This window comes from Staurois parvus, unplaced genomic scaffold (assembly GCF_062004578.1).
Source record: "Staurois parvus isolate SC_StPar_1 unplaced genomic scaffold, SC_StPar_1.0 ptg000119l, whole genome shotgun sequence".
Lineage (NCBI taxonomy): Eukaryota > Metazoa > Chordata > Amphibia > Anura > Ranidae > Staurois > Staurois parvus.
Window position 1 is genome coordinate 1,242,458 of NW_028317915.1, and position 25,478 is coordinate 1,267,935.

Here is a 25,478-nt window from a genome sequence, read left to right on the forward strand (position 1 = left end):
TCTTCACTTACCTTACCCTGCGCTCCCCTGTGATGTGTCCCCTGCAGCGTTTCCTGCTATCTCCTCCTGCCGATGCCAGCATCCGGCTTCTGTGTCCTGTCCCTGTGACGTCGGGACGTACGGGCGCTGCTGGCGGCGGGAAATTTAAAAATTTTAAAAAATGTCTTTTTTTTTTTTACATTTTACATAGTAAAACATTGCTGTCTCAAACCATTTCACATACATTTTGTCCCGAGTGCTTTGTCCGGCGCCCTGCCTGCATTTTGTCTGTTCTTTCTGCCTGGAAACTGAGAAACGTCCATGGCGTCCAAAAAGTGTCCCTTTAGGTCAAAAGCGGTTTAGATCGGCTAGAGAACAGCGATAGTAAATCAGAACCACTTGCAGAATTGAGTGATAATGATTCGTGGGGGAAATTCCTCATCAGACACTGAAAACGATTCTGCGACTTTGCTCAGCGATGTGCGAACTTGGCGCTATATTTCACATTTCAGTGTTTTTGGTTTGATTATAATATTGAATTAAATGTATTATTATTATATTATTATTTTTTATGATTATTTATTAAATTATAATTTATGATTACGTGTTTCAAATTTTATCATACCCGGGATGTTTACTAGACTCTTGTTCGGACAGATTTCAGTGAGTTATTCCTAAGAATTACAGCCTACAATAAAAAAACTACATATTTCCATGCAAAAAAATGGTACCGCTTTCAGCACCAAAAATCGGAAAGAATCATACCGCCGAGGAGGTTAAATTATAATTTATTATTTTATGTTTCAAGTTTTATCATCCCCGGGATGTTTACTAGACTCTTGTTCGGACAGATTTCAGTGAGTTATTCCTAAAAATTACAGCCTACAATAAAAAACTACATATTTCCATGCAAAAAAAGTACCGCTTTCAGCACCAAAAATCGGAAATAATCTTACCGCCGAGGAGGTTAATATGCAGGTATGCTGTACAAGAGCAAGTGCCCAGCTCACTCAGCATATTACACTTTGTCTTTAAAAGAAAAAAAAAAACAGTTCCCTGGCTAGTTCTGGTTTCTACACTTTCTTGGTCACTGACCAAGAACAAGCATACCTGTCAGGAAAGTCTATGCAGGGCAAAGCAACAGTTCCACATTAATTGTGATTACACTGGCAGTACAAATCTTTTTTCACTTCCTTGTGGCTTTGCATTGAGAGCAAAAAAAAATACCTTCTGAATATGAGGGAATATGTACTTGTGATCTTTTTTTGTGTCTTCTGTTGTGAAAGCCACAAAGGCAATCGACTGGGAATAAGAACAAGTTCCTGCATCAAAGTGAAAGTTTATCCTTCATTTAAAATGTAGTTGCTATTCTTGATGTTTGAAATAAAAGAAATTATCAAAGAGAACTGGGCTGTATCTAATTAAAATGGCAGATTCAGAAACACAGGCTTCACCACCGAAAGTGGATGTGGTTTTACATCTCCTCTAGCTAGGCGTGTGGTCCTCCTGTTGTATTATTCTGTAACCTTTAAGGATTTAATGGACCACAGGGTGGATGTAGACTTAAAAAGTGTCTTCATCACAGTTGGAGTGTCATGTAAGCTTTGGTGGCTCTTACTTCAATTGCCAGATCCCTCAAGATGTGGACAGGGTAGAAACAGCGGTGAAGTCCAGAATAGACAGAAAGGGGTTGATTTACTAAAACTGGAGAGTGCAAAATCTGGTGCAGCTCTGCAGAGAAACCAATCAGCTTCCAGGTTTTTGTTGTCAAAGCTTAATTGAACCAGCTGAAGTTAGAAACTGATTGGCTACCATGCACAGCTGCACCAGATTTTGCACTCTCTAATTCTAGTTAATCATCCCCAGAGTAAATTGTGACCAGGGGCGGACTGACAACTCATGGGGCCCCCGGGCAATAGGGGATCATGGGGCCCCTGTGTCCTTGCCCAAACTCAAAAAAGCCTATGAAAAAGGTACCAGGAGCATCTCTTGGGGCCCCCTACTGACCCCGGGCCCTCGGTCAGTGCCCAAGTTTCCAAATGGTCAGTCCGCCCCTGATTGTGACAGCTTTAGAAGAACTACAGTTGTCCACAGACTTCATGGCAGAGGTAGCAGTGGACATGGTCAGATTCTCAGCATGATTAACATCTTTCTCAGTCACAGCAAGAGAGGTGTGCCCAGAGCACTAGTTGGTGGATGCTACTTAACCTCCCTGGCGGTATTCCTGAGTGTAGCTCGGGGTAAACTTTCAGCACCACAAGCGGTAACCCTGAGCTACACTCGGGAATACACTGCAGCGTTGCTCCGGGATCTCTTCTTCACTTACCTTGTTCTGCGCTCCCGCGATGTCCCCCCTGCAGCGTCCCCGGCAATGTCCTCTGGACGATGCCGGCATTCGTCTTCCGGGTTCCATTCCCTGCGAGCGCCGGGACATACGGGGGACGGAATCGGCGGGAAATTTAAAAATGTCAAAATTGTACATTCACTCAATACACTAAAATCTGATAGTATTTCCTTACTGTATCAAACCATTTCACATACATTTTGTCCCGAGTCAGAACTTGCTGACGTCATGCCGTCGTTGCCGAAGGTCGGAACGGTAGCCATCTTGGTACTCCATTTTACCTTCATTTTTACTTGTTTCCAAGTGGATTGTCTTTTATTCATTATTTAACCCCTCTGGCGGTATTCCCGAGTGTAGCTCGGGGTAAAGTTTCAGCACCACAAACAGTAACCCCGAGCTACACTCAGGAATACACTGCAGCGTTGCTCCGGGATCCCTCCAGCACTTACCTTTTCCTTCGCTCCCGCAATGTCCCTCCTGCAGTGTCCCCTGCAATGTCCTCCAGCCAATGCCAGCCTCTGTTTTCCCGGGTTCCGTTCCCTGCGATGTCGGGACATATGGGGGACGGAACTGGCGGGAAATTTAAAAATGTGAAAAAGTGACATTCACTAAATACACTAAAATCACATAGTATAACATTGCTGTATCAAACCATTTCACATACATTTTGTCCCGAGTGCTTTGTCCGGCGCCCTGCCTGCATTTTTACTGTTCTTTCTGCCTGGAAACTGAGAAACGTCCATGGCGTCCAAAAAGCGTCTCTTTAGTTCAAAAGCGGTTTTAGACCGGCTAGAGAACAGCGATAGTAAATCAGAACCACTTGCAGAATTGAGTGATAATGATTCGTGGGGAAATTCCTCATCAGACACTGAAAACGATTCTGCGACTTTGCTCAGCGATGTGCGAACTTGGCGCTATATTTCACATTTCAGTGTTTTTGGTTTGATTATATTAGTGAATTAAATTTATTATTATATTAATATTATTATTTTTTATGATTATTTATTAAATTATAATTTATGATTTCGTGTTTCAAATTTTATCATACCCGGGATGTTTACTAGACTTTTGTTCGGACAGATTTCAGTGAGTTATTCCTAAAAATTACAGGCCTGCAATAAAAAAACGACATATTTCCATGCAAAAAAAGGTAACGCTTTGAGCACAGAAATACTGACATAATCAGACCGTTAGAGAGGTTAACTTCCCCCTCCAGTGGACAAGCACAACCTACAGTGGAGAAAATAGACTGCATCTGCCCATAAAACTATGTAGGAACACAAAGTGGGGTGGGTAGACCTACCTTTTATCAGCTCTGAAAGGTTTGTCCTTGGGGTCAGAGATTGGAGCAAACCAATTGGTATTCTGACCAGGGGCGAACTGACAACTCATGGGGCCCCCGGGCAATAGGGGATCATGGGGCCCCTGTGTCCTTGCCCAAACTCAAAAAAGCCTATGAAAAGGTACCAGGGGCATCTCATGGGGCCCCCTACTGACCCTGGGCCCTCGGGCAGTGCCCGAGTTTCCAAATGGTCAGTCCGCCCCTGATTCTGACACAAGCAGAGACCAGGAAAGGAAATTTATGATAAGCATAAGGCAACCATTTTCTGTCATCAAATGCTAGGTCCACTTTACAGCTCAGACAAACCACAGGTTCACTTAAAATCTTCCTCCAATTTCAGGGCCAATTCCCATATAATCAGACATCTATGAATTGCTTGTCAGGCCCGGCACTCTTTATTTATGAAAATTAGATTTGGAAAAGTGCCTATGCAGCTTTTATGCAAAATTCCATATATATGCAGCAGTCATGTGCATAGGATTAGCAGTTAATCTGTGCAAACTCTATGCAGATGAATGTAAATCACATTTTATCCTGGGGGATTAAGGCTGTTTTAACTTTATGGAATGTTTCAGAAAGACGAGTCTGGTAAAATTAAAAGTTGGGGCCGTGAAACGAACGAGTTTGTAAAAATTCACATTGTGTGAAGAAAATGAGATAAGATGAAATTTTATGTCCTCGGTTAATTTTGAAGTCACAGAACAAAGGGGGCCATATGTCTTGGATGAAATTGGTGGTCGCCTTTTATTTTCATATAAAAAAATTGTACCTTCCGTTCTGGAAATGGAATCACTTATTCAGCACCACCCAACTTGCTGAGATAAGAGGGACACCTTTAGGGCAAACTGTTTAGATGAAAGACACATTCATGTCAATATTTCTCATTCTTCCATCTTTCTATATGGAAAATCAATGCTATTTATGCTAAAGATACATGAAAGGGTCGCAGGTAATGAAGCGTGTTTTAGATGTCTGAACTACAAGTAAAACATACACCCGCCGGCCACTTTATTAGGTACAACATTTCAATTGCTTGGTAACAAGTGATGGGTCACCAGGTCAGGAAAGGGGGGGGACTAGCGAGCGTCCCCCCCTCCTGAACCATACCAGGCCACATGCCCTCAAAATGTGGGGGGGGTGCTTTGGAGCAAAGCCCAAAGCACCTTGCCCCCATGTTGATAGGAACAAGGGCCTCTTCACCACAACTGTCGCCGGTGGTTGTGGAGGTCTGCGGGCGAGGGGGGCTTATTGGAATCTGGAAACCCCAGATTCTGCCCCCCCATGTGAATGAGTATGGGGTACATGGTACCACTCATTCACGAAAAAAAGTGTAGTGTAACAAATGACAGTAAACAGTCTACGACCAGTCCTTTATTGAAAACAAAAATTTAAAAAATGGCCCCCGCAGAAGATCCAAGGTCAATCACAATGCCCACCGCCACCACCGACCCCCCCCCCCCCTCCCCAAAAAAAACCACTCACCGCTCTCGGCGCTGGCTCCCGGCGTCTGACAGCTGCACCGGGATGATAATTCTTAAATACTGTGATGATGTCCCAAGAGGGCGGGGTCACCCCTACACTGCATCACTGCAGGGTCACTGCATACAAGTGCAGCCAGTGCGTTTTGGGGTCTTGCCCGTTCTTCAGAGCTACAAACATTCAAATTGTGTTCAGTGTCTGATGTTATGTAGAATGGCGGTTGAATGCCTCAGGGTAAGGTGGAGCTGTGGGATCACGCTTGACTCTTTAGCTCTGGTTCACACTGGTGAACACAATGAAATCACAGAAAAGTGACTTGACTTGAGTCGCAGTGATTTGAACAGTTCCATTGCCGCAAACGGGATGCAACTTGTCATGCGATTATGAACTGTGAAATTGCATGACAAATCTTATTGGTGTGAAACAGGGATAATAATTTTAAACATAAAGAATGTGGAAAGTTCAATCAGTCACATTGCCAACATCCATAACCTGGTACAGAATAGACACTTATATTTCCCATGGGACTTTAGAGGCAATGCAGAAAGTCATATACAACTTCAAAAACAAATATTACATCAGTTTTATTCAGGATACAGATAAAAACATTATATAACAAATTCATAATGGCTGGCATACTTGTATATGTATAATATACAATATATTACCAAAAGTATTGGTCCAGCCCTCCAAGTCATGTGATTCAGGTGTTCCTATCCCCTCCATGGCCACAGGTGTATACAATCAAGCCCCTAGGCATGCAGACTGCTTCTACAAACATTGGTGAAAGAATGGGTCACTCTCAGGAGCTCAGTGACTCCAAGCGTGGTCCCGTGATAGGTGGCCACCTGTGCAATAAATCCATCTGTGACATTTCCTGGCTACTAAATATTCCACGGTAAACTGTTAGTGGGATTATAACAAAGTGGAAGCAACTGGGAACACCAGCAACTCAGCCACCAAGTGGTAGGCCACGTCACATGACAGAGCGGGGTCAGCGCATGTGCAAAAGTCGCCAACTGTCTCCAGAGTCAATAGCTAAGGATCTCCAGACATCATGTGGCCTTCAGATTAGCACAATAGTGCACAAAGAGAGCTTCATAGAATGGGTTTCCATGGCTGAGCAGCTGTATCCAAGCCTTACATCAATAAGTGTAATGCAAAGCATCGTATTCAGTGGTGTAAAGCACGCTGTCACTAGACTCTAGAGCAGTGGAGACGTGTTCTCTGGAGTGACCAGTTCTCTGTCTGGCAATCCGATGGACATGTCTGGGCTTGGCGGTTGCCAGGAGAACGGTACTTGCCTGACCAGGGGTGGACTGACCATTTGGAAACTCAGGCACTGCCCGAGGGCCCGGGGTCAGTAGGGGGCCCCATGAGATGCCCCTGGTATCTTTTTCATAGGCTTTTTTGAGTTTGGGCAAGGACACAGGGGCCCCATGATCCCCTATTGCTCGGGGGCCCCTTGAGTTGTCAGTCCGCCCCTGTGCCTGACTACATTGTGCCAAGTGTAAAGTTTGGTGGAGGGGGGATTATGGTGTGGGGTTATTTTTCAGGGGTTGGGTTTGGCCCCCTAGTTCCAGTGAAGGGAACTCTTAAGGCGTCAGCATACCAAGACATTTTGGACAATTTCGTGATCCCAACTTTGTGGGAAGAGTTTGGGGATGGCCCTTTCCTGTTCCAACATGACTGCGCACCAGTGCACAAAGCAAGGTCCATAAAGACATGGAGGAGCCAGTTTGGGGTGGAGGAACTTGACTGGCCTGCAGAGAGTCCTCACCTCAACCCCATAGAACACCTTTGGGATGAATTAGAGTGGAGACTGAGAGCCAGGCCTCCTCCCCCAACATCAGTGCCAGGAAGAATGGTACTTGCCTGACAGTGTTGTGCCAGGTAAAATGTTTGGTGGAGGGGGGACTATGGTGTGTGGTTGTTTTTCAGGGGTTGGGCTTGGCCCCCTAGTTCCAGTGAAGAGAATTCTTAAGGCATCAGCATACCAATACCTTATGGACAATTTCATGCTCTCAACTTTGTGGGAACAGTTTGGGGATGGCCCCTTCCTTTCCTACATAACTGATCACCAGTGCACAAACAAAGGTCCATAAGACATGGATGAGCGAGTTTTGGGTGGAGGAACTTGACTGCTCTGCACAGAGTCATGACCTTAACCCGACAGAACACCTTTGGGATGAATTAGAGTGGAGACTGCAATCCAGGCCTTCTCGTCTGACATCAGGGCCTGACCTCACAAATGTGCTTCTGGAAGAATGGTCCAACCTTCCCATAGACACCCTCCTAAACCTTGTGGACGGCCTTCCCAGAAGAGTTGAAGCTGTTATAGCTGCAATGGGCGGGGCCAACTCAATACTGAACCCTACGGACTAAGAATGGGAGGCCATTAAAGTTTATGTCCGTAGAAAGACAGGCCGACCAATACTTTTGGCAATATAGTGTAGCATTAATGACAAGATACCCCATTGTCCATGGTCGGGGATTTATACACACACTCTCCTTGTGCACGCTTCCCAGACCAGGACAAACTGACGGGTTTTGGAGAATTCTTTCTCAGGGTATATAAGGTATGTATATAAAGCAAAAAAAAAGCACAACAGCACTTTATTGGAAGATAAATTTGTCATGCAGCACTTTTCCTCACATTGGATTTGGGGACCTATTTACATGATTTTATATTTGTTTGTACCGCACTGCACTTTATATGAAACATTATATGGTGATATATGAATTTCAGTTTGCACAGTATTGTACTATATATGAAAAATTATCATTTGAGCATATAGGAATTTCAGTTTGCACATATTTAATTAGTTATCACATTTAAAGTGAACAGCGCACTTTTTTAATGTGTTGATATAGGTCTAGGACGGGTGTCGGCAACCCGCGGCTCCGGAGCCGCATGCGGCTCTTTTTCACCTTTCCTGCGGCTCCGGAGCACACTGCCCACCAGGTGACAGGCAATAGGGTCGGCAAGCCGCTGCTCTTTTAATGCAGCTCTTCTGTGTGCCGAGCGCCCGCTGGCAAACATTGGCTGTCAGGATGTAGGCGGGGCAGCCAGGATGTAGGCGGGGCAGCGTGACGAACTCCTCTCCTCTCACAGTCCGCCCTGAAGACCAGAACGGCGCGGGAACCCAGCGAGAGGAACGCGCGGAGCAAATGAATTCACACAATATGGGGAATGAATTACTATAGGGGGGATGAATTACTATATGGGGGATGAATTACTATAGGGGGGATGAATTACTATAGGGGGGATGAATTACTATGGGGGATGAATTACTATAGGGGGGATGAATTACTACGGGGGATGAATTACTATATGGGGGATGAATTACTATATGGGGGATGAATTACTATAGGGGGGATGAATTACTATAGGGGGGATGAATTACTACGGGGGATGAATTACTATATGGGGGATGAATTACTATATGGGGGATGAATTACTATAGGGGGGATGAATTACTATAGGGGGGATGAATTACTATGGGGGATGAATTACTATATGGGGGATGAATTACTATGGGGGATGAATTACTATATGGGGGATGAATTACTATATGGGGGATGTATTTTCAGTTTTAAAAATGTTTCTCTCAAAATAAATTTCAATCGTGGTTTTGGCAAGATTTGGCTCAGTCGAAAAAAAAGGTTGCCCACCACTGACCTAAGGCTATGATTGTGATTATGACGATACACTGTGGCCCTGATTAACCCTTTGCTTACTGGGCCCTTAAACCCCCTTCATGACCAGAGCGTTTTTTGCAATATATGCAGTGTCGGATTTGTTTTAAATGTTGCAATGGTTTTGCGGCTCCCAGTCTTTTTTTCCCTCTCGGAAACGGGTCCAAGTGGCTCTTTATGTCTTAAAGGTTGCAGACCCCTGGTCTAGGATATGTATGCCATGTGTTTCACGTTGTACAAAAAGAAAAACAACCAGCCAAAATTAAAAACAAAATCACAATTACCGGTACCTTTCCATCATTCTCCAAACCAACTCAGCGACTCTATGGCGTACTTGGAGTATACAGAGTATATACTTTATGCCGGTCATTCCAATTGGCTACACTGCTGGTGGCCTCAGCAGATGCATGGTGTTCCTCCTGGGGTGGTTCCAGCTTAGTCTGTATTTGGAGAACGATGGAAAGGCATGGTGATTTTGTTGTTAATTCTGGCTGGTTCATCTTCGTTCTTCTACCATCTGAAAACACATGGCATATGCTATATACTCCTGAGGAAGGATTCCTGAAAACGCGTTAGGTTGTCCTGGTCTGGAAACAGTGCAGACAAGCCACGCACAAAAGCAGAGTGTATATATTGATCCCCAACTATGGGCAATAAGGTATCTAATCATTAATGCTATATTGTACACAGACAAGTGTGCCAGCCACTATAAATTTTTCAAAAAACTGTTTTTTTATGCATCCTGAATAAAGCTGATGTAATCATTGTTCTAATGAAAGTTGTATATGATTTTGTACATTGCCTCTAAAGTCCCATTAGAAATATACAGCATGTGTCTATTCTGACTCTTAAAGGAAAACTCCATTTTCATTATAAAAAATAATATAGCATATGCAATTACTACATTTTGTAAGCCATTTTTTATTACCACTTGCCCTCCAGAGGATTTCCCCACCTTCCTGACCAGGCCATTTTTTGCGATACGGCACTTCATTACTTTAACTGACAATTGCGCGGTCATGCAATGCTGTATCCAAACAAAATGAATGTCCTTTTTTTCCTACAACTAGAGCTTTCTTTCAGTGATATTTGCTTGCCTGTGCGTTTTTATTTTTGCGCTATAAACAAAACAAAATACTGACAATTTGAAAAAAAAAAACAATATTTCTGACTTTTTGCTATTAAACATATGCAGTAGAAAAATTAAAATTAAAATTTCTTCATAAATTTAGGACAAAATATATTCCACCACGTCTTTGCAAAAAAAAAAATCACAATACATGTAAATTAATTGATTTATGTGAAAGTTATAATAATGTCTACAAATGGTGGTATACTGTAAATACTGGGATTTTCATTTTTTTTATACTAGTAATGGTGGCTATCAGCAACTTATATCGGGACTGTGGGACTGCGGTGGGCATTCTGACACTGGGGGGGAACTGACTAACTGCCACTGACATCCCCAATGACACCAATATAGTGATCAGTGCTAATAAAAAGCACTGACACTGTACTAATGACAATACGCAGGAAGAGGTTAATATCTGGGACGATCAAAGAGTTAACTGTCTGCTGTGTGATGTTTTACTATGTGTGCTATGTGTGTTTTACTTGGAAAACATGCTGCTGTGTATTTTTTCGCTGTGCAGAGAAATACACAGCAGCATGTTCTTGCTGGTAGGAGAGAGAATTGTGTTGTTTATACACAGGTCTCTCCCCTGTCAGTGTTGCTTGGCAATTGTGGGGTGCCGGCTCAGAATTTCCATCTGGAACCCCGTGATTTACATTTATAGCTGCCAATGGCAGTGCAGGTAGGGGGGCACGCCCCCTACCTGGGAATGCAAATCACGTATATATATACACGTGACTTTGCACAGCCCTGCCGCCCTGTAGCATTATTTCTGTTATAACACGGAGGGCAACTGGTTAAAAATGTGGAGTTCACATGTTTTTCCATACCTGAATACACCTGGTGCTCAATTGCAAGGTATTCGTGAGTCAGGGGCCCTTTACACTGTCACCTTACCTTGAATGAGCAAAGTGACAGTGTCCATTGTGTCATCTAAGGTTAAATGACTCTGCAGTTCTGGCAAGATATACATTGGGGTTGATTTACTAAAACTGGAGAATGCAAGACCTGGTACAGCTGTGCATGGTAGCCAACAGGCCCAGACTGGGACAAAAAATAGGCCCAGGCATTTTGGACAGAGCAGCCCAAAGCCCGGGGACCCTTTCCTCGAAGCACAGTGGCAGAACGTCAGGGCCGGTCACAAGAGCGACCTTTGCAACCCTAGTAGTTCCGCCACTAGTGTCAGTAGGTTTTTATTTTTATAATTTATTTTTACAGTTTTACATTTTATTTATTTTTATTACATTTTTTGGAAGGAAAGAGACAAATAAGGACAGGGGTAAAGAAGGAAGAAAAGAGGGAAGAAGTGAAAGATGGAAAATGGGAAAGAAAGAAGGAAGAAGGGAAATAGGAGACAGAGAGAGAGAGAGAGAGGGAGAGAAAGAAAGAGAGACGTATAGAAGGAGGGAAAGAAAAAGAAAGAAAGAGGGAGGGAAACAGGAGACAGAGAAAGAGAGAAAGAAAGAGAGACGTATAGAAGGAGGGAAAGAAGGAAGGAAAGAAAGAGGGAAAGAAGGAAGGAAAGAAAGAAAGAAAGAAAGAAAGAAAGAAAGAAAGAAAGAAAGAAAGAAAGAAAGAAAGAAAGAAAGAAAGAAAGAAAGAAAGAAAGAAAGGTAAGCTGTAATATATTATATTTTTGTTTTTAGGTTTCATTTTGCCATACCCATTGAATTTGATGCATTTTGGTAGAATCATTCAAATTTTCACCCAAATTTCAGTAAAAAGAAAACTTTAAATGCTGTTAATCACTAACTATATACATCAAATTTTTCCTTAAAGCTGCTGTTTAGACAACAGAGATATTTGACACAAATCACCATAGAAATAATCTAAAACAGATCAAAATGTGCATACAGTTGTGTTAAAATCGTGAAATTTTGGCATTGATATTGAAAGTATGGCTGATCATTCCAAAAAACTGTCTTTTATTTAAGGATAGTGGTCATATGAAGCCATTTATTATCACATAGTTGTTTGGCTCCTTTTAAATCATAATAACAGAAATCACCCAAATGGTATCACAAGTTTCCATCCTCTGGAATGTTTGGCCTTGGTACAGACACACAAGGTGACACACACGGGTTAAAATGGCAATTAAACATTAATTTCCATCATCTGTGGCTTTTTAAACTGCAATTAGTGTCTGTGTATAGTCAATGAGTTTGTTAAATCTCACGTGGATGAGTGGGCTATATACTGAGCCATGGGGAGCAGAAAAGAACTGTCAAAAAACCTGCTTAACAAACTAATAGAACTTTATAAAGATGGAAAAGGATATAAAAAGATATCCAATGCCTTGAATATTCCAGTCAGTACTGTTCAATCACCTATTAAGAAGTGGAAAATTTGGGGATCTCTTGATACCAAGCCAAGGTCAGGTAGACCAAGAAAGAATGCAGCCATAACTGATAGAAGAATGTATTTATTTATTTCAGGTACTTATATAGCGCCGTCAATTTGTGCAAGAATTGTCCGGGATTCAAAGAAAAACCCACAGGTAACCTCAAGAGAAATACAGGAAAATATGGCATGTTTTTTCAAGGAGTACAATAGGACAATACTGGAAAAAAATGAGCTGCATGGTCGAGTTGCCAGAAAGAAGCCTTTACTGCACCAATGCCACAAAAAAGCCTGGTTACAATATGTCCGACACACCTTGATATGCCTCACCTGGCTTTTTTATGGCATTGATGCAGTTACATAGTTACATAGTTAGTCGGGTTGAAAAAAGACAAAAGTCCATCCAGTTCAACCAAAACTAAAGGCTTCTTTCTGGCAACTGGACCATGCAGCTCGTTTTTGTTCAAGTATTGTCCTATTGTGCTCCTTGAAACATCCACACCGTCTTTTTCCTGTATTTCTCCCGAGGTTATCTGTGGGTTTTTCTTTGTATCCCAAACAATTCTTCTGGCAGTTGTGGCTGTAATCTATCTTGGCCTACCTGACCTTGGCTCGGTATCAAGAGCTCTCCGAATGTATATTATATAGCTTTTGAGCACAGCTGTCTATTGATTCATTTGTATCCCAGTATCTCCTAAATATGCACTAATGTTAAACCAAATACATTTGTTAAACTGATTTTTCTTCCCCTTTAAAGGTAAATCTCCATGCCACTGTTAGCAAGATTGTGAATTATAATTACATTAAATCAGGGCAGTGTTCTACATTTACACTTTTGATTAACGATCACCCGAAGAATTATAGACCATTAGATAAATGGCCTTATGCATGAATTTTAAAATCTGATGTCACGATGAATCACTGAACCACTTGCAAAAAAATGGTCAAAGTAAATTTATTACAAGGAGCCAAAGCAGATGTAATTTATGCCTATTGGCTCATTAGTTGTACAGTATATCATGTTTTAATGTTCAAGATGAAGGAAAAAAAAAAAAGTAGATTGCGGTATTGCGTCATGGATCTTGTAATGCTTGACATCGTCAAAACGTGCTCTATATGGCTTGTAAAGAAATGGATAAAACCTGAATAATACATATAATACATATAATGAAGCAGCTTTATAACAGATGAAAGTGAAAAAGGCTAATTTCTCTATGCTGTAACAATTATTATTTGCCACAACTCCCATTATGTTCACAACTTGCTGACGTCACGCCGCCGTTGCCGAAGGTCGAAACGGCGGCCATCTTGGTACTCCATTTTACCTTCATTTTTACTTGTTTCCACGTGGATTGTCTTTTTTTCATTATTTAACCCCCCTGGTGGTATTCCCGAGTGTAGCTCGGGGTAAAGTTTCAGCACCACAAGCGGTAACCCCGAGCTACACTTGGGAATACACTGCAGCGTTGCTCCGGGATCTCTTCTTCACTTACCTTGTCCTGCGCTCCCGCGATGTCCCCCCTGCAGTGTCCCCGGCAATATCCTCCGGCCGATGTCGGCATCTGTCTTCTGGGCTCCGTCCCCTGCGACGTCGGGACGTACGGGAGACGGAACCGGCGGGAAATTTAAAAATGTGAAAAAGTGACATTCACTAAATACACTAAAATCACATAGTATAACATTCCTGTATCAAACCATTTCACATACATTTTGTCCCGAGTGCTTTGTCCGGCGCCCTGTCTGCACTTTTACTGTTCTTTCTGCCTGGAAACTGAGAAAAGTCCATGGCGTCCAAAAAGCGTCCCGTTAGGTCAAAAGCGGTTTTAGACCGGCTAGAGAACAGCGATAGTAAATCAGAACCACTTGCAGAATTGAGTGATAATGATTTGTGGGGGAAATTCCTCATCAGACACTGAAAATGATTTTGCGACTGAGCTCAGTGATGTGCGAACTTGGCGCTGTATTTAAACTTCAGTGTTTTTGGTTTGATTATATTATTGAATTAAATTTATTATTATTATATTATTATTTTTATGATTATTTATTAAATTATAATTTATGATTTAGTGTTTCAAATTTTATCATCCCCGGGATGTTTACTAGACTCTTGTTCGGACAGATTTTAGTGAGTTATTCCTAAAAATTACAGGCCTACAATAAAAAACTACATATTTCCATGAAAAAAAATTTACCGTTTTGATGAAAAAAAATCTAGGGAGGTTAATAAAATGCTACACTATATACTACTTTTGGCTCTTGTGGGGAGTTATTCCTCATAGGAGAGGGTCCACCTGCGTTTTTTTACCTTGGCTGAGCATTCCTTGCAGAGGATTCATTGCTGTTACCTGTACAAAGATGCAGAGGCGTCCCTAGGGTTGGTGTCACCCGTTGCGGTAACACTTGGTGACACCCCCTCCGACGATCCCCGCAGGATGGATGGGATCTGCGGATTGAGCATATTGAATCGGACTCCGATCCATTATGCTCCCCAGTCCGCAGATCCCATCCATCCTGTGGGGATCCTCGGCATGCAACCTATACGGGGTGACACCGGACCTGCTCCACAAAAAGGTACGTTGTAAAGAAAGCCGAAGATCCCCGCAGGATGGATGGGATCTGCGGACTGGGAATCATAATGAATCGGACTCCGATCCATTATCCTCAATCCGCAGATCCCATCCATTCTGCAGGGATCGTCGGCTTCCTTTACAACGTACCTTTTCGTGGAGCGGGTCCGGTTTCACCTCGCGCGGTCGGTGTCACCAGGTGCAGGCCGTACCCCCCACACCTGCCTCGGGATACCACTGCCCAGATGAGATGTGCTTACATGCTGTTTACCAGTAGATGTCTGGTGAGTGTACATCTGACAGAGGTGGCGGATTACCTATTGGATCACTTCACAATATTTCACCGTGATTGCCGTACTTATATCCTTGCGGACAATTTATAGCTCTTACTCCACTGATATTTTATAAAAAAATACATATATTTACTGTGTGTCTTTGTGTGCATATATACCATATTTTTCGCTCCATAAGACGCACCTGACCATAAGACGCACCTAGGTTTTAGAGGCAGAAAACAGGAAAAAAAATTTCTGAACTAATGGACTGCAGACATAGTACAGGAGATGACCAGAGACTGCGGACATAGTACAGGAGATGACCAGAGACTGCGGACACAGTACAGGAGATGACCAGAGCATGCGGACACAGTACAGGAGATGACCAGAGACTGCGGACACAGTACAGGGGATGACCAGAGACTGCGGACATAGTACAGGAGATGACCAGAGACTGCGGACACAGTACAGGAGATGACCAGAGACTGCGGACATAGTACAGGAGATGACCAGAGACTGTGGACATAGTACAGGAGATGACCAGAGACTGCGGACATAGTACAACAGGAGATGACCAGAGACTGCGGACATAGTACAGGAGATGACCAGAGACTGCGGACATAGTACAGGAGATGACCAGAGACTGCGGACAGCACAGGGATGACCAGAGACTGCGGACACAGTACAGGAGATGACCAGAGACTGTGGACATAGTACAGGAGATGACCAGAGACTGCGGACATAGTACAACAGGAGATGACCAGAGACTGCGGACATAGTACAGGAGATGACCAGAGACTGCGGACATAGTACAGGAGATGACCAGAGACTGCGGACAGCACAGGGATGACCAGAGACTGCGGACACAGTACAGGGGATGACCAGAGACTGCGGACATAGTACAGGAGATGACTAGAGACTGCGGACATAGTACAGGAGATGACCAGAGACTGCGGACATAGTACAAGAGATGACCAGAGACTGCGGACACAGTACAGGAGATGACCAGAGACTGCGGACACAGTACAGGAGATGACCAGAGACTGCGGACACAGTACAGGAGATGACCAGAGACTGCGGACACAGTACAGGAGATGACCAGAGACTGCGGACAGTACAGGAGATGACCAGAGACTGCGGACACAGTACAGGAGATGACCAGAGACTGCGGACACAGTACAGGAGATGACCAGAGACTGCGGACACAGTACAGGAGATGACCAGAGACTGCGGACACAGTACAGGAGATGACCAGAGACTGCGGACAGTACAGGAGATGACCAGAGACTGCGGACATAGTACAGGAGATGACCAAAGACTGCGGACACAGTACAGGAGATGACCAAAGACTGCAGACAGTACAGGAGATGACCAGAGACTGCAGACAGTACAGGAGATGACCAGAGACTGCAGACACAGTACAGGAGATGACCAGAGACTGCGGACATAGTACAGGGGATGACCAGAGACTGCAGACAGTACAGGAGATGACCAGAGACTGCGGACACAGTACAGGAGATGACCAGAGACTGCGGACACAGTACAGGAGATGACCAGAGACTGCGGACAGTACAGGAGATGACCAGAGACTGCGGACATAGTACAGGAGATGACCAAAGACTGCGGACACAGTACAGGAGATGACCAGAGACTGCGGACAGTACAGGAGATGACCAGAGACTGCAGACACAGTACAGGAGATGACCAGAGACTGCGGACACAGTACAGAAGATGACCAGAGACTGCGGACAGCACAGGGATGACCAGAGACTGCGGACATAGTACAGGGGATGACCAGAGACTGCAGACAGTACAGGAGATGACCAGAGACTGCGGACACAGTACAGGAGATGACCAGAGACTGCAGACACAGTACAGGAGATGACCAGAGACTGCGGACATAGTACAGGAGATGACCAGAGACTGCGGACACAGTACAGGAGATGACCAGAGACTGCGGACATAGTACAGGAGATGACCAGAGACTGCGAACACAGTACAGGAGATGACCAGAGACTGCGGACAGTACAGGAGATGACCAGAGACTGCGGACACAGTACAGGAGATGACCAGAGACTGCAGACATAGTACAGGAGATGACCAGAGACTGCGGACATAGTACAGGAGATGACCAGAGACTGCGGACAGTACATGAGATGACCAGAGACTGCGGACAAGACAGGGATGACCAGAGACTGCGGACAGTACAGATGACCAGAGACTGCGGACAGTACAGGAGATGACCAGAGACTGCGGATACAGTACAGGAGATGACCAGAGACTGCGGACAGTACAGGGATGACCAGAGACTGCGGACACAGTACAGGAGATGACCAGAGACTGCGGACAGTACAGATGACCAGAGACTGCGGACAGTACAGGAGATGACCAGAGACTGCGGACAGTACAGATGACCAGAGACTGCGGACAGTACAGGAGATGACCAGAGACTGCGGACACAGTACAGGGATGACCAGAGACTGTGGACACAGTACAGGGGATGACCAGAGACTGCGGACACAGTACAGGAGATGACCAGAGACTGCGGACACAGTACAGGAGATGACCAGAGACTGCAGACATAGTACAGGAGATGACCAGAGACTGCGGACAGTACATGAGATGACCAGAGACTGCGGACAAGACAGGGATGACCAGAGACTGCGGACAGTACAGATGACCAGAGACTGCGGACAGTACAGGAGATGACCAGAGACTGCGGATACAGTACAGGAGATGACCAGAGACTGCGGACAGTACAGGGATGACCAGAGACTGCGGACACAGTACAGGAGATGACCAGAGACTGCGGACAGTACAGATGACCAGAGACTGCGGACAGTACAGGAGATGACCAGAGACTGCGGACAGTACAGATGACCAGAGACTGCGGACAGTACAGGAGATGACCAGAGACTGCGGACACAGTACAGGGATGACCAGAGACTGTGGACACAGTACAGGGGATGACCAGAGACTGCGGACACAGTACAGGAGATGACCAGAGACTGCGGACATAGTACAGGGGATGACCAGAGACTGCGGACACAGTACAGGAGATGACCAGAGACTGTGGACAGTACAGGAGATGACCAGAGACTGTGGACAGTACAGGAGATGACCAGAGACTGCGGACAGTACAGGAGATGACCAGAGACTGCGGACAGTACAGATGACCAGAGACTGCGGACAGTACAGGAGATGACCAGAGACTGCGGACAGTACAGGGATGACCAGAGACTGCGGACAGTACAGATGACCAGAGACTGCGGACAGTACAGATGACCAGAGACTGCGGACAGTACAGATGACCAGAGACTGCGGACACAGTACAGGAGATGACCAGAGACTGCGGACACAGTACAGGAGATGACCAGAGACTGCGGACAGTACAGGAGATGACCAGAGACTGCAGACAGTACAGGAGATGACCAGAGACTGCGGACAGTACAGGAGATGACCAGAGACTGCGGACAGTACAGGAGATGACTGCTGACCTTTGGGGAGGGGGGGGGGAGTGGGTACCTGAATTTGACAGGTACCCGCTCTTACTTCCGCGAAGTTGTTCTTTGATCTTACCTGTTCCTCTACCCAGCCGCGCGCTGTCTACCCGGCTTCTGTAGTGTGGGCGCTCGGCATGACAGCCGGGTGCCCAGTGCGCATGAGCGAGAAGCACTTGCGCTTTGTGATTGGTCCGGCGGCTTCTGGGATCTGTCATGTGTCCCAGGTACCGCCTTACCATTCACAAAGAGCACCGCTTCTTGTGCATGCGCACTTGGGACCCGGCTGTCACGCACACTACAGAAGCCGGGAAGACAGCGCGCGGCTGGATAGAGGAACAGGTAAGGTCCCACTGCAGAGCTGAGCGGCCGGCCCGGTATTCTGACACGGCGGCGGTGGAAATACCGGACCGGCCGTCCCATATTCGCTCCATGAGACGCACTGACATTTTCCCCCCTTTTTTGGGGGGAAAAAAGTGCGTCTTATGGAGCGAAAAATACGGTATATATATATATATATATATATATACAGTTGTGTCCAAAATTATTCAACCCCCACTGAAATTGAGTGTTTTGGCCAGTTTGACATTGCTTTTGATCATTCAGTCATCTTGCTTACATTTACATTAAAGAGGCACTTGTAGGTCAGACAAATATAACATAACAGTTATAATGAAATAACCACAAATGTCTTTTCTGTGCTCACAGCATTATCAGTTTTATTCAACCCCCAAGTGACATTCAATCTTAGTACTTAGTACAGCATCCTTTTACAGTTATAACAGCTTTTAAACGTGAAGCATAGCTTGACACAAGTGTCTTGCAGCGATCTACGGGTATCTTCGCCCATTCTTCATGGGCAAAGGCCTCCAGTTCAGTCACATTCTTAGGCTTGCGCACTGCAACTGCTTTCTTTAAGTCCCACCAGAGGTTCTCAATCGGATTTAAGTCTGGTGACTGCGATGGCCACTCCAAAATGTTCCAGCCTTTCCTCTGCAACCATGCTCTAGTGGACTTGGAGGTATGCTTGGGATCATTGTCCTGTTGAAAGGTCCAACGTCTCCCAAGCCTCAGGTGTGTGACGGACTGCATCACGTTTCCATCCAATATCTCCTGGTACTGAAGAGAATTCATGGTACCTTGCACACGCTGAAGCTTCCCTGTACCTGCAGAAGCAAAACAGCCCCAAAGCATGATTGACCCTCCACCATGCTTCACAGTAGGCAAGGTGTTCTTTTCATCATAGGCCTTGTTCTTCCTCCTCCAAACATAGCGTTGATCCATGGGCCCAAACAGTTCTAATTTTGTTTCATCAGTCCACAGAACACTATCCCACAACTTTTGTGGTTTGTCCACATGGCTTTTGGCATACTGCAGTCGACTCTTCTTATTCTTTGGAGACAGCAAGGGGGTACGCCTGGGAGTTCTGGCACGGAGGCCTTCATTACGCAGTGTGCGTCTTATTGTCTGGGCTGAAACTTCTGTACCCACATCTGACAAATCTTTTCTCAGTTCCTCAGCAGTCACACGGGGACTTCTCTCCACTCTACGCTTCAGGTAGCGCACAGCAGTCGAAGTCAGCATCTTCTTTCTGCCACGACCAGGTAGCGTTTCAACAGTGCCCTTTGCCTTGAATTTGCGAATGATGCTTCCTAAGGTGTCTCTTGGTATGTTTAACATCTTTGCAATCTTCTTATAGCCATTGCCCTTCCTGTGAAGAGAAATCACCTCTTCTCTTGTCTTCCTGGACCATTCTCTTGCCTTCACCATGTTTGTAACCACACCAGTAAATGTCTAGAAGGAGCTGAGTATCACAGTCATTTTAAAGCTGCCTAATTGGTGCTTATTATGCTTGATTGCTGCTCGGTGACATCCACAGGTGTTTTCAATACCTGATGGAAAGCACCTGTATGAACCTCTGTTCTTCAGAGTGGTAGTCTTTAAGGGGTTGAATAATTGTGGCAATGAAGAAACCACATAAGAACCATTTACTACTGTATTACATAAACAATTGATGTCATTTTAGTTGCATTTGGGTAGTTACAACGTCCTTGTAGGATTTGATTCTGAATACAATTCCAAATGTACACTATAGTCCCTAAACCCCTTTACAGCATTGGGGGTTGAATAATTTTGGACACAACTGTATATATACATACATATACGTATACACACACACAGTATATATGTATGTTTATATATGTATATATATATAACCAAGTATCATTTGTGCTGCTACGTAATTTGTTAATGATAACAAGAAAAGCAGTAAAATAGATCCCCCCACAGCCAGCAGCAATAGACCCCCCCCCCTCCAGCAATAAAAGACTTCCCCCAGCAACAATGTTCCCAAGCAACACAATGCCACCAAGCAACAATAAACCCTCGGCAGCCAGCCTCAATAGACTCACCAGCAGCCAGCAACAATAGATCCCTCCTTCAACAGTAGATCCGCAACAATTGATCCCAGCAACAAACACCCCCCCCCAGCAACATTAGATCCCCGCAGCAAAAATAGACCACCATGCAAAAACAGATCCCCTCCAGCAACAATAGATCTCCCACCAGCCAGCATCAACAGACCCTTCAGCACACTCCAGCACCCCTTACTATTACATAGATTCGGTGTTGGAGGTGCCTGAAGTGCATTCCCTTGCATTCCCGCTAAAAAGCCAGGGGGAGCTAGTTGTTGTTTTTTTTAGATCGAAAATCTGAGTATAAGGGTCAAATTTGGATTTAAAGATCTGGAGATGTCTCTAGAAGTCAGTGGGTGAGGGTGAAGAGGGGCTGATCTGCCTACTTAAGGGATCCTGATCAATCCCAAGGCAGGAAGATTAGCATGGGGTCAGGACAGCCCTTAAGTATGACTGAGCCTGCTCAGCAGCAGGAGAGTTCGGGTGGAGGATGAAGAGAGAGGCTGAGATACAGAAGCCTGGGAGGGGGCCCAGTGGGAAGGGGCCTACCTCCAGGCAGAGTTGCTGGAAGAGAGGACCACCTGTACAGCAGCAAAGGACTCAGCCCAGCAGAAGGCCTGAGGGCAACCACCAACCCAACACACTCACAGAAGAGGAAGAGTGAGCACTCTTACACCCTCTGGCCTGGGTAAGGGGAAAGGGCATTCAGGTGGGAAACCTGAATTGCCCCCATCTGGGATTGTTTGCTCTAAAGAGATAGAGTATGGGTCCCCTTGCCCAGGGATTCACCCAGTACAGCTGGATGAGGAGAGGATTCATCTGGTCTGGGGTGGTACATCAGGAGAGGCTGGAGAGCTCTCCAGGAAGAAATTCCTTTTTGCTGTATAGAGACTTGTACATAGTTGCTAAGGAGTTGTCCTCAGTTGAAGTTCCCTTACACCCCTCAACACCATCCAAGTTCAATACCAATAATAAAACTAAAAAAACTCAAGCTCAAGGACTGTTTACTGTCTCCAGAATTCAAGTCTGTGAGGAATGCGTGTTGCCTGGCTGTGCAGGACTATAGGGAGGCCCAAATCTTCAGCAACTCCTAAGGGGGTAGTGCTACATTTACAAGTTCTGTCCCTACATTACCGTGTGACTTTGCAATCTATGAACAATTTCCTCAGTTATATATTGGAACAGACTCTCAACAATGCATCCAATTTATATCTAAACCGGTACATCCTTGCATCACATGACAGAGCTGTTTGCACAATAAGCTGTAACACGTGTAGCTACAGTGAAGGAAATAAGTATTTGATCCCCTGCTGATTTTCTAAAAATCAAATGGTAGGTGAATTGTAACACTGAGAGACAGAATAGCAACAAAAAATTCAAAAGAAATGTCTAACAAAGTATGCACAAATTTGCATCTTCATGAGGGAAATAAGTATTTGATCCCCTTCACAAAACATGACTTAGTACTTGGTGGCAAATCCCTTGTTGGCAATCACAGAGGTCAGACGTTTCCTGGAGTTGGCCACCAGGTTCGCACACATCTCAGAAGGGATTTTGGCCCACTCCTCTTGGCAGATCCTCTTCAAGTCATTAAGGTTTGGTGGCTGACGTTTGGCAAGTCGAACGTTCAGCTTCCTCCACAGATTTTCGATTGGATTAAGGTCTGGAGACTGGCTAGGCCACTCCAGGACCTTAATGTGCTTCTTCTTGAGCCACTCCTTTGTTGCCTTGGCCGTGTGTTTTGGATCATTGACATGCTGGAACACCCATCCACGACCCATTTATAATGCCCTGGCTGAATGAAGAAGGTTCTCACCCAAGATTTGACGGTGCATTGCCCCGTCCATCGTCCCTTTGATGCTGTGCAGTTGTCCTGTCCCCTTAGCAGAAAAACACCCCCAAAGCAGAATGTTTCCAGCACCATGTCTGACAGTTGTGATGGTGTTCTTGGGGTCATAGGCAGCATTCCTCCTCCTCCAAACACGGCGAGCTGAGTTGATGCCAAAGAGCTCAATTTTGGTCTCATCTGATCACAACATTTTCAACCAGTCCTCCTCTGCATCATTCAGATGTTCAGTGGCAGACTCAGGCCTGGACTTGTACTTTCTTGAGCAGAGGGACCTTGCGGGCACTGCAAGATTTCAATCCTTGTCGGCGTAGTGTGTTACCAATTGCTTTCTTGGTGACTGTGGTCCCAGCTGCCTGGACATCATTGACAAGATCCTCACGTGTAGTTCTGGGATGATTCCTCACTGTTCTCATGATCATTGACACTCCACGAGGTGAGATCTTGCATGGTGCACCAGACCTAGGGAGACTGACACTTGTTTTGTGTTTCTTCCATTTGCGAATGATTTCACCAACTTTTGTCACCTTCTCACCAAGCTGCTTGGCGATAGTTTGGTAGCCCAGTCCAGCCTTGTGTCTCCCTTTAAGAGACTGCTTCTTTTTTTTAAACAAAGCTTTATTTGAGTTTTTCAATTTACAAACACTCAGCGGATGAAACACTCCAAGGATGCATCATGGCAACAAAGTAACTTATGTAACAGAACTGATAGATTGACCAATATGAGCAATACAATATTTTGCATAGAAAACTGATCAGAAAGATTCACGAAATGTCAGCAGTTAGAACCTCTGAACAGAAACTCTGAAGGCAGATGAGACAAAAGAGGGGAGGCATTGTGAGTCAGTAGAGTGTGTAGGGGATGTGTAATGGTGAGCTATGATATATATCCAAAGATAAGAATGTCAGGACATATCACAGAACTTTGAATGGGAACTGGGGTGCTTAGAGTATGTCAGTTGTCATGCGTAAGACGTGGATGTTGAAGTAGAAGAGAAGCGTATGAAGAGGAGATAATCAAAAAATAAGAAGGAGCAGAGAAGATAGGTAGATCTATTCAGAAGGAGAAGAAAGTGGAGAAGGAAGCTAGTATGGAGAAAAGATGGAGAAAACAAAGAAAGAGGTGGAAAAATGATGTCGGAACGGGCCAGAGGATCCCCTCCCAAGAAGTCGTTTGAGAATATTTGGTAATGAGCCGAGCGCTGTGTTTTGAGAGAATAATAGAGCTAGAGGCAACTCCCTGAATCAAAAATTGATATACGTGTTGTAAGTCCTCGCTGATTAAGGGTGGGGGGGAGAAGTTATAAAAGAATGTGTGATGAAGATGAAGTATAAAGAAAATGGTAGAAGAGGTAGATGAAAGGAAATATGGCATGGTTGCCTAGATTGGCTAGAAGTGATGTGAGAGCAGCAACAAACGAGTATTGTAAGTGTTTTAGATATAGTCATGCACACCTTAAATCCTCATAAATCAAAACAATATGTCCGGATTTACTGGATCATGTTTCCAGATTGGGGCATCCCAGAAGAGCCATGAAGGAAAAACTGATGCTCTGTGGTTGGAAAGGATTTTTGAACATAGAGTCTCCATTTTCGATTATATTGATCCTCTCTGTGCTGGAGGGATGAGGTGAGGAAGTGGAGCTGGTCCAGACGAAGAAGTGCATTAAGAGCTGACTTGACATCCGAGATATTTGGAGGACTGTTGGAGACCCATTTTTTCAATATGGCTCTCCTCCCGACCATCAGGCAAGAGGACAGCCATGGTTTCGTGGCTCGGAGAATGGCAAGCTGAAGCGGATGAGCCCCTGTGGAGACCGATTCCAAATTGCCGAAGAGAAGAGGTAAAGGGTCCCTTGGTAGTTGTAGAGAAGTTTCAAAACAATAGAGTGCAGCGCTTAAAAAGATGAAAAGTCAATAAGGTGATAGTACAATATCCACAGTGGTAAACTGTAGATATACGAATTCCCACGGCCTCCACTCTGTCAGAATAACAGAAATGCGCACTCACCGGAAACGCATGGGTTATGCGCATGTGTGATCATGCATCACAAGCAATAGGTACATCAGAAGCCAGGCATCTCCCTCACGGTAGGTCATCACAGACTCCTAAGATAGGTCCGGGGGTCCCCTTAAGGTCAGCCAGGTACTTCAGGAAAAAACCTCGTCTCGGGATGGCAAAGTGCTTTTTCTATGGGAGTGAAAGCTCCAGGCAGGAGCCCCAAAAAACAGATGCCCAAAATAGTGTAGTATGTCCAAAAAACGAGTTTTTATTATTAGAACAATAGGGCAGTATGCAAGTAGTATATCATGTATAAATTAAAATACAGCAGTACTGACCCCAGTGATGGTGACCGCCGAGCCTCCTCGTGGCTCCGGCGGTGGAATGACGTCACGCTCTGCACAGTTCCTCCTTAGGCCTTTCGTGCTAAAGGCACATCATCAGAGGGGAGACTGTACAGGAGCGTGACCGACGCCAGTGTCAGAAATAGGGAAATCGGCACATGCGCAGTGAGCCGCGGCCATTTTCCCGGAGAAAGTAAGCACTGCGCATGCGCGAG